Genomic DNA, 5,000 nt, shown 5'->3' on the forward strand with positions numbered 1-5,000 from the left:
CTCTCACACACACACAAACACACGCACACACACACACACACACACACACACAAACACACAAACACACACAGACACACCTGAACTCATCATAGCTGTGCTAATAGCATTGGCCGAAACGTTTCCACAACCAAACCAACATTAGCTCATCCACTCATTCACATATGTGTGTGCCCAGAGGTCCGGGAGCTCCAGTCATAAGTCCGGGTGATCTATGTCCGGAGAAGGCTCACATTAGCCGCTCTAAGGGGTCCTGCTGCCCCCCAGCTTCCCGGCCTTTGAGAAGAGACACATAACTCCGCTCTTCCGCTTCTCCGCTATGGGCCCTGGTACTCCCGATCCTCCGAACTCAGGTGAATTGCGTGACGTGCTTCTGCTCTACTATAAGCCCCTACACACTTCGAACACGGCTGTTATCACCCTGTTACTGCATTTCAATGACACCCATTTGCTTTCGATCTCAGTGTCTGCCACCGTACGGAAAAAGCGGGGGGGTGGGGGGTGGGGGGGCATAAGCGCATTCGTGCTGTAAGTAATCAGAAGTAAATAGTGTTAACGGTTTGCGAGAAATTTTTAATGCTAGACAAAAAAAGAAAATTAAAAGGATATAATTAAATAAATAGATAGAAAAATAAAATTAAAAACGAAAAAAAAAAAATTGTGAGGGGAATATAACATGTAATTAAGTTGGCGGTTCACAGGGAATCTCAGACATCAAACTGTTTTTAATTGAACATAAATAGTACACCCAAATATACAAATGTACAAATAAACATAGCAAGGTAGAACTGAATGTCAATGAAACAACCAGGCATGAGGAAGCAACGGACATGAGGACATTTGTTCTGTATGTAATGAGAAGTTAATAGTGTTACAGGTTTGTGAGAAATTTACAGTGCTAGACAAAAAACGAAATTAAAAGGAAATAATTAGATAAATAGATAGACAAATGAAATTAAAACCAAAAAAAAAAAATGCAAGGGGAATACGACATGTAATTAAGTTGGCGATTCACAAGGAATCTCAGACATCAAACTGTATATTTTTTGTTGTTTATATATAAACATATATAAACAAACATATATTGTTTGTTGTTTATTTTTGGGATATATTGAGGAATATTTAATGGAAAGGAGTCACAATCGCTTTTTGACAATGTCGAAGTGTATACGTGGCTATAGAATTTAAAGTTTTCATTAGAAATTATAGCCTCATCTGTAATTTCCTTGTTGTTAAGACGGGCTTAGCTTTGCTCCGCTCCTCCTCTCCTCCGCTCCTCCGCTCTTCCGCTCCGGGCCCTGGAACTCCCGATCCGCGGGACTTCGGTGAATTCCGGGCCAGTTTTTTGCTCTTCTGCTCTCCTCCCCTCCTCCGCTTCTTCGCTCCCCCGCTTTGGACCCTGGAACTCTTGAACAGGGCCGGGCTTCTGCCCTCCGCCTCTCCTCTGCTCATCCGCTCCAGGCCCTGGCACTCCCTGTGATCCAGTCATTCGCATGTGCGTGCCCGGAGGTCCGGGAGCTCCACTCAAACGTCCGGGGGGGATAAGGGTAAGGGGTCCTGCCCCCCCCCCCCCCCCTCGCCGCCTCTGAGAAGAGAAACATCTCCTCCACTCCTCCGCTCATCCGCTGCGGAACCAGGTACTACCGATCCGCCGGACTCAGGCGAATTGCAGAAAGGGGTTTTGCTGTCCTCCGCTCCTCCGCTCCTCCGCTCCTCCGTTTCAGGCCCTGGAACTCCCGAACCGCTGGACACAAGCGAATCACGGTCCGGGCTTCTGCTCTCCTCCGCTCCTCACCTCATCCGCTCCAGGCCCTGGTACTCCGTGTCCGCGGGAACCCCCCCCAACCCACAAAAACAAACTCTCACACACACACAAACACACGCACACACACACACACACACACACACACAAACACACAAACACACACAGACACACCTGAACTCATCATCGCTGTGCTGATAGCATTGGCCGAAACGTATCCACAACCAAACCGACATTAGCTCATCCACTCATTCATATATGTGTGTGCCCAGAGGTCCGGGAGCTCCAGTCATAACTCCGGGTGATCTCTGTCCGGAGTAGGCTCACATTAGCCGGTCTAAGGGGTCCTGCTGCCCCCCAGCTTCCCCGCCTTTGAGAAGAGACACATAACTCCGCTCTTCCGCTTCTCCGCTATGGGCCCTGGTACTCCCGATCCTCCGAACTCAGGTGAATTGCGTGACGTGCTTCTGCTCTACTATAAGCCCCTACACACTTCGAACACGGCTGTTATCACCCTGTTACTGCATTTCAATGACACCCATTTGCTTTCGATCTCAGTGTCTGCCTCCGTACGGAAAAAGCGGGATGGGTGGGGGGGCATAAGCGCATTCGTGCTGTAAGTAATCAGAAGTTAATAGTGTTAACGGTTTGCGAGAAATTTTTAATGCTAGACAAAAAAAGAAAATTAAAAGGATATAATTAAATAAATAGATAGAAAAATAAAATTAAAAACGAAAAAAAAAAATTGTGAGGGGAATATAACATGTAATTAAGTTGGCGGTTCACAAGGAATCTCAGACATCAAACTGTTTTTAATTGAACATAAATAGTACACCCAAATATACAGATGTACAAATAAACATAGCAAGGTAGAACTGAATGTCAATGAAACAACCAGGGATGAGGAAGCAACGGACATCAGGACATTTTTTCTGTATGTAATGAGAAGTTAATAGTGTTACAGGTTTGTGAGAAATTTACAGTGCGAGACAAAAAAAGAAATTAAAAGGAAGTAATTAAATCAATAGATAGACAAATAAGAAATTAAAACGAAAAAAAAAAAAAAAAAATTGCAAGGGGAATGTAACATGTAATCAAGTTGTTTTTTTTTTTTTGTTTTTTTTTTTTACCAAAAAAAAAAGGAACCTCGGACATGGGTAACTATATTTTTTAGTTTTTGGATTTTTCCATAAGTTTTAAGGATTTTTTTTTTTTTTTTTTATATTTCAAAATCGTTTATGAAGACATTAAAATTTGGGGAGCATTTTTGCATTCTGTTCTTGTGAATGAAGAACTTGGCCAGGCCTAAAAGAACATTGACACAGAGTTCATCTGTTATGTTGCTTATAAGTAAACAGAATGTTATATCATCTTTTGAGAAGGAAACTGGTGACGATGGAATGAGAAGGAGAAAAAATATATGGTCAGTGGTTTCAATGTTGTCTTCACAAAATGTACAAATATTATCTTCAAAATTAAAGCGTACCCTCGATAATTCCTTAGATGGGTAGATGTCAGTCATAATTTTGAAGTGGGTCTCTTTTGCCTTGGGGGTATGGGTAGAGTCAGATACATGGTTCGCAGCGTGGCAATCGATTCCTCATCAAATTTATTTAAAATATCCTTTTTTTTTTTTTTGACGTCCAGGGAATAAGTTTCCTGTGAAACATTTCCTAATAAAGGAGTTGCCGCGCTTTTTGTCCACAATTGAGATTCCCTGGAGTGATAGTCGGGGTAACTGTGGTTGTACGGTTCGGTGCGTCATTATATTTTTGGTCAGGAATACAAATTGTCGAGGCAGTGCGTTTCGTAACTTTAGCAACTCTAATATGGGAGGCTTGAATCTGTGTGTAGTACAGAACTGCTCATTGTCCAGAGGACTGCCAGTGTCATCCATCAAGTCAATTATCGACCATATACCTTTCTCAAAGCATTCCTTGTAAAACAGAGGTTTGTTGCCATGCAGTACATATCGATTGTTCCAAACTATTATACTGTGTGGTGAGAAATTGTGTACGTATATCATTTTCCAGTATAATAATATTTGTTTATGGAACTCTGAACATTTGACAGGAATCTTGTTGATATCCAAGTCAGAGATAAGCAGAAGACTCAGGCCGCCGACTTTGTTGAATAAGTAGTTTGGAGTACAATACCAGAAAGAACGATGAGGTTTGATCCAGGATTTCAACCAGTTCACCTTCAATGTCCCATTCAAGCAGTCCGACTCTATCACTTTCAGCCCTCCTTCACTTGTTTCTTTCACCATATGTGATTTTTCTTAGATGGTGTGGTCTGTTCCTCCAGATAAAGTTGAAATTGATTTGGTTAACAGATTTTACGAGTTGATTTGGAGCAGCATTGGAATACGCTGGGTATATACATCTGGATAAACACATCCATTTTAGTCAAATATATCCGGCCTAATATTGATAAATCTCTCTGGAGCCATATATTAGAATTAAGCTTTACTTTGATTCAGTTTAGATTCAATGTTCCTGGATTGATTTAACGTTTGGTCCTTGGATAGGAAAATGCTCAAGTATTTTATTTCTGATTTCATGGAAACATCGCTGATTTCCTTTAGTGGCGAGTCATGCAGCGCAAGAAGTTTGCATTTCTTTAAGTTTAATGACAATCCTGAAGCCTTGGAGAATGTTTTGGTTGTTTTCGGCACTTATTGGGACTTGATGTTCATTTTTCAAAACTAAGGTTGTGTCATCTGCCAGCAGGCTAATAACAATTTCAGTCCCCAGCACGTCTAACTTTTGGATATCGTTGCTCTTTTCAACATAAACGGCTAGCATTTCGGTAGCAATTATAAATAAATAGGGTGAGATGGGGCAACCTTGGGGGATTCCCACATCAACATGGAAGCTCGGAGTGGTGCCGCTTGGCAGGGTGACACAGCTATGAATATTCTCATAGAGCCCACGGATCACATTCCTGAATATTTAACCAAATCCAAAATGTTCGAGCGTTGCTATGATAAATGGATGTTCGACCGAGTCAAAGGCTTTAGAAAAGTCCAAGAAGGATATGCGGCCATTATCTTCAATGCGATACGCCTCTAAACCCATCGCTCGCCCCGACTCGGGGAATCCTAGAGCCTACTTGCACCCCCGCCCTAACTTAACTCCCTTACTCGTGGAGCTCCCTGAGCTCCACACATCCCGGAGCATCACGCCGACTCATTCACATTTGAATGATTGTCTTTATTTTATGTCCGCTAGATAGAGGC

Source organism: Fistularia commersonii, unplaced genomic scaffold (genome assembly GCF_037954325.1).
Source record: "Fistularia commersonii isolate RoL2024-O1a breed Wild unplaced genomic scaffold, RoL_Fcom_v1.0 HiC_scaffold_39, whole genome shotgun sequence".
Taxonomy (NCBI): domain Eukaryota; kingdom Metazoa; phylum Chordata; class Actinopteri; order Syngnathiformes; family Fistulariidae; genus Fistularia; species Fistularia commersonii.